The 13,034-nt window shown below is 39.7% G+C and overlaps 1 long non-coding RNA gene across 1 annotated transcript; it reads right to left on the reverse strand.

The window, feature by feature from the left end:
- Positions 1–8,538: 8,538 nt before the first annotated feature.
- Positions 8,539–9,296, reverse strand: LOC123406141. The gene is made up of 3 exons (XR_006612013.1): positions 9,059–9,296; positions 8,926–8,971; positions 8,539–8,830 (listed from the first exon to the last, which is right to left on the reverse strand). It is a non-coding gene; the product is annotated as an uncharacterized LOC123406141 (long non-coding RNA).
- Between the last annotated feature and the right edge of the window lie 3,738 nt (positions 9,297–13,034).

The raw sequence follows: 13,034 nt of genomic DNA on the forward strand, positions 1-13,034 counted from the left end.
GCAGGATATGCAATGATACTAGCGCGTCACGTAGCAATAATTGGGGCAAGGCCCAACTATCATGCGGCTCTACGATCAAGCAAAAGCATGTATGACATGAAGATCAAGTCATGAGATGGTGGATGTTGCATGGCAATGTATCTCGGAAAGGCTATGGAAATGCCTTAATAGGTAGGTATGGTAGTTGTTTTGAGGAAAGATATAATGAGGCTTATGTATGACAGAGCGTATCATGTCATGGGTTTAGATGCACTGGTGGAGTTTGCACCAACTCTCAATGTGAGAAAGGGCAATGCACGGTACCGAAGAGCCTAGCAAAATATGGATGGTGGAAGTGCCAACAATCGAATACTCACATTAGTCCGAAGAACTCATACACTTATTATCAGTAACTCTCTATCTAGTTAGGAAATTCACAAAGAGACAAGTACCCCGAGGAGGAGTGTTTGGGGGTTTGGTTATCCTTGCGCATCCTCGACTAATGGTAATGTGAGGGTACTCTATATATTCCAACCCCTCCGGAGGTTAGCGATCAATTTAGTAGCTAGAGTTCTCAACTAATTTTTAGTTTTTGAAAAACACACGAATTTCCCAAAATACGACACCTATCACGAATAGGCTCAAGCTCTTGGCACCAATAGTCCAAACATTACTCAAATCAATACCTCAAAACTATTGCAAGTTACTACTATACTTAAATAGCAACCTTAATTACCTACTCATGCAAGACACACAACTCAGTGCAACGAGCCAACTCTCTAAACAAGATAAGCATGATAACTCAAGAGAGTTCCAAAAGCAACCTAAATAAAATCTCTTAAAAAGATAAGCATGAAAACTAAGAGCTAAGCATGACACTAGCTATGGAAAGATGAAGAACACACAAAAAAGATAAGCATGAAAACCTATGTTGTGTTCTAGAGTGGAATGGAGCGTGTTTCTCTCCCAAACAAGGTAGGCCAGGTTCTGACTTGTTATGAACATAAATCAAAACTAAAACATACTAAAAAGCAAATAACGGGACGCTCCAAGCATAGCACATGACATATGAAGTGATAAAAATATAGCATGGCGATGGACCAATTGATGATTGTTGATAGAGAAGTGGATGCACGGGGGCATCCCCAAGCTTAGACGCTTGAGTCTCCGTGAGTATTTATTGGGGTGCATGGGGGCATCCCCAAGCTTGAGCGCTTGACACTCCTGTATCTTCTTTCATCATCTCCCATCGCATACTTGAAAACTCCCTTCATACGAAACTCATCATAAGCTGATTAGAGTGGTTAGTACCCTTAATAACAGAATTTATTACCTGCTGGAAATAAAGATTTTCATGAAAATCTACTGCTTCTCGTGATTGGTAAAAGGTTTTTGCAAATAAAAAGTAAGCTTAGGATTTGCAAAACAATGAAAACACAAAACATGGCAGAATTTGTGAAAAACAGAACGGTACGTAGTAAATAATTTATTCAGGGCAATTTTGCAACTCAAATCAAAAAACTCAGAACATATGCCAGAAAGGAAATTATATATAGCATGCTGTAAAAAAATTCAGATCAAAAATATGATATGGTGATTTTGGGTGAAGTTTTTCGTCAGGCAGACAGAATCTGTTTCTGGACAGCATGTCACAACTTTTGAACTTTCTTGCAATCGGAGGCTAAAACTTGGCACAAAGCTTAAAAATAAAGATACAATGATTTTGCTACAGTAGTACCAAGCATCAATACCACTAAAACATAAAGTAAAAACTCTAAGTAAAGATAACAAGGGTTGTCTCCCTAGAGCTCTTTCTTTATAGCCATAAAGGTAGGCTTAAGATTTTAATGATGCTCTCGTAGGAATAAGAGTTGTAAAACAAAAGAGAGAGTCAAGAAGCAAATACTAAACACATTTAAGTCTAACATGCTTCCTATGCATAGGAATATTGCAATAGAATAATTTATTGAAGCACAAAGCAATAAGCATAAGAAGGCAAAACAAGTGCAGCTTCAAAACCTTCAATATAAAGAGAGGGAACCTGATATTATTGAAATATCTATAAGCATATTTTCCCTTCTCGTAATAATTTTCAATGGGATCATGAATAAATTCAACAATATAAGTATCACATAAAGCATTGTTACCATGATCCACATGCAAAAAGGTACTCTTGCTCTCCACATAAGTATAATCTTTGGGGAGCCCATGGTTAGGACATTTTAGCATTAAAGTTTTCAGTCTCCCCCAAGCTTGAGCTATGCTCTCTCCGTCATGAGGATAGAAATTATAAACATAATTCCTATTCTCATGGACTTCATGAAGAGGATAAAACTTGGAGTAAAAGAGAGACTGAATCTCTTCCCAATCCCGTAGGTGAGAATCATCTAGTAGCCTATACCATTCCAATGCTTTTCCTTTCAGTGACAAGGCAAATAATTTCCTCATGACTCCATCTCTTGTCAAACCTGAAATATTAAACAACTCACAAAGTTCTGTAAGTCTCAACAAATGAATACTAGGATTGACTGTTCCATCTCCTGCATAACAATCATTCCTAATTATTTCAATTATCCCAAGTGGTATTTTGGATGGGATACATTCAGTAGGTGGGTGAGACTTCTCTACCACGGGTGTGGTAAAGCGGCCTTCCCCAAGCAGCGAACTAAGAGTGTAGTTTTCAATAAGCCTAACTAGTCATGCCAATCATGAAAAGCAAACTATGAAGACTAAAAGGCAAAGGTAAAACAGGGTGTGCAACTCCCCTATCTTGAAGACTTGAGTCCCCGACAACAGCGCCACAAAACTTTGCTTGATGACGAGATGATGTATATACTTCTCGCACCTTGTTGGTACCCCAAGTGGAAGGTTGAGATGTAGTCGGCCGGAACTTTAAGGTTTATCGAACCAGGAGGACCCCTAGGACCAACAAGTAGGTGTCTTCCACCTTGGCGCTAGCAGAAGACATGGATCTGCACACACACAAATAACTTTGCTCCCAATGAGTACAGAGAGGTTGTCAATCTCCCCGGCCATGTAGTTTGCAAAGGATCAAAACACAAGCGGGAAGGTAATAGTGATTGCAACAAAAAAGTAAATGAAAACGGTAAATAATGGAGGTGTAAACAATGATGGTGATATGGACCGGAGTCACATGATGTTCACTAGTGATGTATCTCTCCCAAAATACGATAAACAACTATGCTTGGGTAAACACATCACGGTTGGGCAATTAACAAAATTATGAACGCACCGCAATGCTAATTATGCTACTTGAAAGTTAGAGGTTCAATAGTAATGGGAAGTACGCCAAGACAAGTAGACTGTTTATTCATCAGCATCTACTTACTAATCATCCACCTTGAGAGATCTATCCAGAACATATCTCTGGTATTAAGTTGTGAGCCCCACCCAAAGTGTAAACTCAAAGCAACGGACAACTACATTACCGAACTATGCGTAAGGTAAACAATCCTTGCGACCGTGGTTACAAGCACCGTTGTTTTCTCCCTGGTGGCAACATCACATCCCCTAGTCTCATGTTTCTATCACTCAATCATTCATAACACTCCCTCTTGGAGTTCCAATCTACTACTCGGCCAAAGCAATAAATAGCAACAGAGAACATGCATGAATCACTAAGGAACATAATATAAAAAGATAATCAAATATATATCTCATAACAATCTAAACATAATCTCATAATCCATCGAATGCCAACAAACCGAGCATAGCAATAGCAAGAGAATTACATAGATGACTTGATCATGTAGGGCAGATCACAAGGACTAACCATTGAACCACAAGATTGGAGAGAAGACATCACATAGCTACTGGTCATGGACCCATGGTCCAAGGAGGACTACTCATGGCACGTCCGGGAAGCGTCCATTGCGGTGGAGAAGCTCCCGAAGGTCAATCCTCCCTCCGACAGGGTGCCGGGAAGAAGTCTCCTGACACTCCCCATCTCGGGAGCGCTGCGGCGGCGGAACGATGGAGAAATTCGCGATTCTCGAAGTTGTGGAAGGGTTTCCTCTCGGCACTCTAAATATAGGCCAAAGGAGGGCACCGGAAGAGGTGGGGCCCACTCAGGCAGCCTCCTGGGATGGCCAGGGCTAGGCCGCGCCAGCAAGTTGCCTGGACGACCCCAGCCCCCCTGTGGCCCATCTTCGGTGATCTGGAAGCTTGTGCTTTGCTGATTTTTTATATATATTTTTCCTGGAATTTTTCGAGCTTCGGAAAAATTGGGTAAAAGCCCGTGCAAAATAGACATCGGCACACATAAAGTGGCACTGGGTGCAGTGAGTTAGTAGTTAGTCCAAATATGTGTAAAATCATATAAAAGTGTAGCCAAACATATAACAATGTCACCCAAAAGATCATGGAACAAGCAAAAATTATAGATACATTTGGGACGTATCGGAGGGGGCCTGATACTTGTGATCTGTGTTGGGTGTTCCGTGAAGAGGACCGTGTTATCGCAGGACAAAGTTAGTAAGTATTTCCCTCAGTTATGAAATCAAGGTTTATCGAACCAATAGGAATATCAATCACAACCGTCTTCAGCGGCTGCGCACAAAAGAACAAAGAGCTTGCACACAATCTGGGCAAGAGGGTTATCAATCCCCTTGGTCTCATTATTTGCAAGCAAAGGATGCATGTAGATAATTGCAGATAATTGAAAAAGTGCAAAATAAGACAAAAGAAAATAAATGGCAGCAGGGTATTGGAGGTTTTAAGAATATGTTGTGAATAGACCCGGTGGCCATAGCTTTCCCTAATGGCATATCTCGTAATAATAGCACACGATGGGTAAATAAATTACTGTTGGGCAATTGATAGAAGAGCGGATAGTTATGCGATTTTCATGGCAATGATTATGTAAATATAGGCATCATGTCCATAAACAAATAGGCCAACTTCTCCCTGCACCTATTACTGTTACTTCACTTCAAGAGCACTTCTATGATTGCCTCTCTACGTATTAAGTTCATGACAAACAAAATAATGCTTGGAGTAAGATGACATGATGTAGACAAAGTAATATCAACCAATATGAATAAACCCCATCGTTTTACCTATAGTAGCAGCAACACAAAGACACAACTTGTCTCCTTCTATCACCGGGATATAGAAACTCGCCAGGTTGAACCTACTACAACATACCTTTCTCACCAAAGAAATATCAATCTAGTTGGCCAAACAATTTCAATAGATCGGAGAGACTTACGAGGCTATCATAATCGTGCACATAGAATCATATATCAGAGGAGACTCAAATATTTATCTTGAATAATCTGTACATAAACCCATGATTCATAGATCCCAAAAAACGCATCGTACAAAAGAGTTACATCATATGGATCAAAGCAAAGATGTGAAGATCATTCTATTGAAGATCAAAGAGAGAGAGATAACCATCTAGGTACTGCTATGAACCCTAGGTCTGTAGTGAACTACTCACACATCATCATGAGGGCAGCAAGGTTGATGAAGAAGCCCTCCGTGATCGACCCGCACCTCCGGTATAGTGCCAGAAAGGAGCTCTAGATGGCCTCCCGTCGAAAGAGAGACTTGCGGTAGCGTAAAAAGTGTTTTGGAGCCTCTCTCGAAGGTTTTAGGGTAAATAAGAATTTATAGGCGAGAGAACGGGGTTGGGAGAGCCACGAGGAGGCCACAAGCCATCAGGGCGTCCCCCAGGCCACGCCATGTTGGCTTGTGGGGGGCTCGTGTGCCCTACGACCCTCTTCCAATGCTCCACAGTCTTGTTTTGGTCCAGAAAAAATTCACAAAAAGTTTCAGGTCAATGAGGCTTCATTTGGTACAAGAACCTGAAAAGTGGAAAAACATGCACAAAACAACAACTAGCACTAGGCACTGGGTCCATAGGTTAGTGCTCAAAAAATAATATAAGTTGGTAGATAAGTGCATAAAAAGTGTTCTAAAATGATAACATAATAGAATGGAATAATAAAAAATTATAGATATGTTGGAGATGTATGAGGGCCCACGAGGGAGTCACGAGCCCACATAGCATGCCCTACCCCCGAGAGCGCGCCTTGCAGGCTCTTCTCTCCCCTAGCCGGCCCTCGGGGCCCATCGTTTCCTATAAGATGCTATTTTCCCTACAAAAAAAACTTTGAGGACGAAGCGTCGCCGTCTCAAGGCGGAACCTAGGCTAGAGCACTTTTGCTCTCCAGCGGAGCGATTCCACCACGGAAACTTCCCTCCGGGTGGGGGGGAATCAAAGCCATCATCATCACCAACACTTCATCGTGGGAGGACCAATCTTCATCGACATATTCAACAGCACCATCTCATCTCAAACCCTAGTTCATCTCTTATATTCAATATGTGTCTCAAAACCTTAGATTTGTACATGTGGCTTGTCACTGGTGTTGATTACATCTCGTAGTTGATGCTAGTTGGTTTATTTGGTGTAATATTATACGTTAAGATCCTTAAGCATATTCAATACACCTCTGATCTTGAACATGAATATGATATGTGAGTTGTTACTTTTGTTCTTGGGGACATGAGAGAAGTCTTGTTACAAGTAATCATGTGAAGTTGATATCCGTTCGATATTTTGACGATGTGTATGTTGCTCTTCCTTTAGTGGTGTCATGTGAACGTCGACTACATGACCCTTCACCATACTTGGGCCTAAGGGAAAGCATTGAGGATTAATAAGTATATAATGGTTTGCAAGAGTGGCAGACGCTTAATCCCTAGTTTGTGTGTTATTTCGTATGGGGATGATTTGGACCCATATATTTCATGCTCTGGTTAGATTTATCTTAATTCTTCTTTCGTAGTTGTGTATTCTTGCGAGAGAGGGTAAACATAACAGGCTTATTTTTTTCAAGTAAACACAACACCCTAGAATCGTTCCACCCACATATCAAATTATCAAAGTAACGAAGGCGAATCAACTAAACATGATAAACCTCACTAGACTACAATTCCCATGTGTCCTCGAGAACACTTTACTCATTATGAGAAGTACTTCCAGCTTGTGCTTTGCTATAAAAAATATTGGGCCACCTCGTTGCACCTTTGCTACTATTGGTACTTGTTTCAAATTAGCGGCCGACGATGAGCCGACACGACCGCATTCGCCAACCCATGCCGGCATCATCATGGGTGAGGAGTGGGTCCACTTCACCTACATGGGGGCGGAAGAGTTGGATGTTGTATCTCGACGACCGCAGCAGGACCAAAGGTACAACCTCTCGCTCCTTAACGAGCATCGGCTTGCGTAGGAACAAGTTGTCGGTGACCAGGCGAATGACAACACCGTGATGTACCTGATGGCGGATGGTATGGGCTTCATGAATGAATAGAGAGTGTTTATCATATTCAACCACACCGTCCACAAGATCCTCCACACACGATGTCGGTTGCGTGTCATGCTAGCGAAGAAAGATGTCCTATTTGCGAATATCGACGCGAAAGCGAAGGAATTTGAGGACGAGACGGATGACGTCGCCTACTCCATGTCGACCACGCCACCACCGCCGTTCGCGCCCTTCCGCCATGACTACGAGGCCGTCACGAGGAAGAATATAATATAGGAGACCGTCGTTGCTTGGGTCCCAGGAAAGCAAACGCTGACGTCTTCCCCGGGTTCGTAATAGGTGAACTTACTCAGAGCTTCGTGAAGGCCACTACTATTCTTCCCCTTCTATCAAAGCTTCACTTTTGGAAGCTCATGGTCGGTCGTGAGCTTGTTGTCAAACTTGAAGAATACATGTCGTGGGAAATTGGCGTTGCCATTGTTGACATTCATTTAGATTAGGCTAGAATAGCCTAATCCAGTATAATTTAATTGAAATACGTCGAAAAGATAAAGATTCTCGTCAAGTTTAGATGAAAATCATAAGGTTTGCTTGGAATTATTTCAATTTATTCAAATCCAGTTTGAGATGTATGCATGCATGGTTGGATGTTCTGTTCTTGTATCACTCTTCGTTGACGCATTCCACTACAACAAAACATGTTAGTAGACAAGCTCATTTTCATACCTAGGGACCTGTTGTCTCATCTCTAGCCAACTATAGAGCCGTTTTAGTAAAGCGTCCTTGGAGCGTATCCCCACGGACCGTCTCAAGCATGTAGACACGCTTGCCAAGCGTGTCTTACATGGCATGAGAAGCATTATAGGGACGTTGAAAATCGTGTCTACATGTAGAGACATTATATTAGGCATGCTCGTATTACGTCTCTACACATACACATGTTTCATTTGCCTCTTATAATCGTCTCTAAATATACATAAGCCTTTTTGTGCAAATGGAATATTTTACTTCAAATATTATTCAATTTAATTTGAATTTTTTTCATCATTTCAAACTCATACATCTCTATCATTAACCATCATTCGCCTCTTATACTCTTCTCTAAATATACTTAAACTTCTTTATACAAATGTAATATTTTACTTCAAATGGTAATTGATTTATTTTGAATTTGTTCCATCATTTAAAATTCAGTTATTGTAAAATGTCATGGATGCACATGCATACCAACAAAATTAATAACATCCAATGCATTAATTAGAAGAAACAATGTATCCACATAAAGTACGTGGAGTTTACAACTGGATAATACCAAACATTCATATGAAACATGCGCTTGTGCAAATAAATAAGAAAATATCCTATAAATAACAACTATGTTTCTCGACGATCTAAAATCTTTACATAATGCATAATATTGTTCATTCAAAGATAGATTCATCAACTGCTCGCAACTCCTCCAATGCACTCCCTTTTCATATAGACAACTGGTCCACTGCTCAACTACTCCTAACTCCTTTAATGCACTCCCTTTTCAAGTCATCATCACCCTGAAAATTAGATGAACAATGTTTACGTGAACATATGCTTATAGAAAACTGGAAGATAAGCGATTTCTTGATGAAATTATAAGAAACTATCATACCAATGCTTTGTGGTTGTGCTGGAGTGGTTGGCTTAACTACTTTTACCTAAGAACCACAAAGATTCTTGATAAATAACATATCACACATGTGCAGAGTGTATCATACACAATGCTGGAATGGAAACATACTTACATGTGAGCGAGGCCAAGCAATAACAGAACCAAAAGCATCCTTTACTGTTTGGAATTTTTCATATGGTCTAACTAGTCTCTCATTTGCTAGATATGTATAGCCACGAACAAGAACTGCAACGTATTGCACTCCAAGCATGTCTCCTCCAACCACATATGTTTTATCTTTACTCACTAAAGTTCCTTTGGCCACCGGCTTGTCTTTGTTTCCAAGTTCATTGAATACAATACAACTTCAGTTTTATCCTATTTTTCAAGAAATGAAACAGATATTATTGATGAACCTGAGAAGATTTCATTTTATGCAAATAAGAACAATTTAATAGATAATTAGACCAACTATCTATTATAAAATCATTATCATCCGGATATGAAGCCTATATGTACTTCCTTAGTGACTTGGTGATGACCACATGGCTTGGTTGCATTGCTATTTTCAGCACTAGCATTTTGCAATTAAATAGGAACACATGTGTAGGGAGACACACGATCAGCTATAATCAAGAATGATTTTTAATACTTCGTTGAATCTGACTTATGATCTGCTAGTTGTGTCGAAACAGTATTGGAAACGACCATGTCAAAATGTAATTGTTGTTTAATAATAATGTCATTTACCTTGCACTTACATACAAAATTAGACAGCCTGTTGTACAATCAATGCCATTAACATATGTAGCATATGTTTACCTGCTTACTGACTTGGTGAGGTCGTAAACTTGGTTCAGGACCACCTTTGTGCACTCCAAGATTATGTTCAGCATGGGCATTCTGCAATTTAATAGGAAAAGGTGCCATCATCATCATTGATGAAAATCTGGTTAAGTCCTTGCACGCTAGGTTCAGATTACTAAGAGGATATATATAGGAACCCAATGAGGTTATAGTTGTTAATCCAAAGGTTAATATTTCACAATTTTAACTTGATGACAAGATAGCTTTTCAATATTTGACTAGTATAAGGGTTCAACCAATCCTGAAATTACTGGCAGGAGATAATTGATAATTAAATGAGTACAGGTTAGTTGACACACCTTAGTGATCACTTGTTCATGTGGTAAATGCGCATTACTACAAACCTGTTTTGATTTGGTCTGTTGCAGATCCTGTTAAAGCAATAGTTTTAAGACATTAGCATGGACATGCATTAAATAGTTATTGGAAAAGCGCATTACATTACCTGCATGGTAGTTCATGCCTCTTACACATCATCATTTGATTGTTGAAGGACATTATAAGTTTCACATTGGAGATTGTTACCTCTTTCAGGTAAAGTGACCTGCAATAAAATTATTGTAATAGCACATGAGTGTTCATTAATTTCATCTTTGCACAAATATAACTGGATTTCATAAGCTAACATGATAACTTTGTAGAATCCAGTTCATTTCTCAATCTCTCTCCAGGAAACTTTTTAACAAGGAAGGCAGCTATCATAGCCATTTGACCTTTGACGTCCCCTACATCACCTTTGACGTCCTTTACATCATCTTTGACGTGCTTTACATCATCTTTGACATCCTCTACATTATCTTTGACCGTGCATACTTCAAACTGGAGATTTTCTTGATCCTATTTCCCAACAAAAGTTATTCCGTGAGAAACATTTACACCGCTCCAATACTTTTCGTCATAGTAACCTCGAAGTTTTGCCTTTTTATCAAGTGCACCATTAAAGGCTTCACTGTAATCGTCAGTGGAAAGACTACCATTCTGATCCATTTTCCTTTTTTTACTCCTCATTAGCTGCATCCTATTGAATGCGACTAGTTACTAATTTGTTATTATACTATGGAATAGATTGTATGTTGTAGACTGTACCATTATTGTCTTCGCATTATCGCTTGTCTAATTGCCATCTTTTTTCTTATGAGCTCCATCCCATAGGTCAATATTGTGGATCGGTGCTTTCCTTTTTATTTCCTATCCAACAAAGTATGTTAGGTGCACTATTTATTTTTGAAGATAATTGATATGTCATCTAATAAGAACTATAAAATGGATAGCTGTCACCATCTCTTTTTGAAGTCTGGCATGGCTTTTTCTCCCGGTTGTGTGTGGATTCTTTTGTTGCTTCGCACACTCTCTATTTTTCTCACATAACTTCTGCAAACAAATTAGATGCAGACACATAATGTTAGCCAACTAATTTTGGAGTCCGGCTTGAGCATGAGAGGATGAGATAATCACCATGTGTGAATCTTGACACCACATTCCAACTAGAGTCTTCCATTGTTGCTTATTAACACCTATTGGACCAATACTTATAATTTCTTGGAGAGACGTTTCTTTGCGTTTGAAATATTTGTTATTCAAGCGAGATTTTTAGGCTCTCCATCTTTTGCAAACTATCATTAGGACCCAATCTCGTGTAAGCTGCTTTTTCTGAGATGGATAGACAAATTTCTGCTTAAAAAAGTACATTTAATTGTTTACATGTGAAATGACAATAAAGATGTATGTGATGATACGTCAAACAATATATTTAAGTGATGATGTTGCTAAAAAATTACGTCCACATCCGTAATAATGTTGTTCTTTCTTGGAACAAATAATTCATTGTCCCATCTTGGAATGTTCAATGGTGCAAATGTGGAGTTCCCCGCAAGGTCACTCAGATAGCTGCTAAGAATTGAAGCAGACCTTTCATTCGGAATACCTTTTTCATTAGTCTCCACAATTATCTTTCCTCCAACTACCTGGGATAAATTCTTCAGCCGAAATTCCCCTTTGTCGCGTCTCTCCATTTGGCCGTGCAAGGATGAATGTCCCAACACATATGACACCAATGATATAAAAACCTAATTATGAAGAAGTTCAGTCATGGAAACTTACAAATTATCTTGATTTGTCTCGTGGATTCATGAGATCTTCCTGGTACTATGTTATCAATCTCTGGAGGACCTTGTAGATTTTCTTCACCAAGCGGTACATGTTCTGGCTCATGCATTGTAAGGTCCAAGTCCCGAAGTCGTCTTGGTATCCTCGCCATTATTAATCTGTCATAGTAATAGAAACTAAATACCTCAACCAAAAGTTTAGTGCGACATGGCACATACATACAGAAAATGCCTCAATCTGCAAAAATTTACATGATCAAAATAGCGAGTCATCTAGTAGCTAGCATGTAACAATTTCGTAGGTTAACTGACTTCTTCTTATTGTTTAAGAATCCAACGATGACTTACTCCTGTCCCATTTTCAAGGTTTGCTAATAAAATTGATTACAAGTTGTAAAAACTACTACTTGTATAGACTAAGTGAAGGCCAAAGTGGAGCGGCACCATCATGTGCTTGAATCAGTAAATTGGCTGCAAATATGAGTATTGATTTCACAAGTACAAACTTAGGATTGTAAGTGGACAGCTTACTCGGCATTGTGGGACTAACCCGCATTAACCATCATTCCTTACCTGGGATTATGCCAAAGCCCATTTAATATTTATGTAGTTAACGCGGCATCCACGAATGACCATTTATACAGCGGTTCATGCATTTACTTAACAGACCAGTTCACCTATGACATGTAAAAACCATCAGTTCATCCACTAAATAAAATCAACGGGGTCAAAACTAAAGCCTCACACGTCGCACACATACATAGTCAAAGCTTCAAAGATTCAGAGACAACACATACAACGGCGAGCTTGAAACATTCATGGACAAACATTCAAAAGCGACTTCAAGGCTTCAGAGACAAGCTTATTTGAATCATCATCTTCAGGTGCAGCAGGGGACAACGACCTCTGATGGCCTCTGATTTTCGCCGCGTCGGTGCGATGTCTGGTCGGTCCTCCCACAATGCACCTAATACTAGTAATAACTAATAACAACACTATGCGTGCCAAGGATCAAATATTCAGACTTCATCAACCTGAATTTCCATCAACATTCCGACAACATCCATTGGTCCCATCTCCCCAAGGTTGTGTCGCGGCAGAGGGGAGAGGTAGATGAGCGGGAGGAAAAGCAGAGAA

Source organism: Hordeum vulgare, chromosome 6H (assembly GCF_904849725.1).
Source record: "Hordeum vulgare subsp. vulgare chromosome 6H, MorexV3_pseudomolecules_assembly, whole genome shotgun sequence".
Classification (NCBI taxonomy): Eukaryota; Viridiplantae; Streptophyta; class Magnoliopsida; order Poales; family Poaceae; genus Hordeum; species Hordeum vulgare.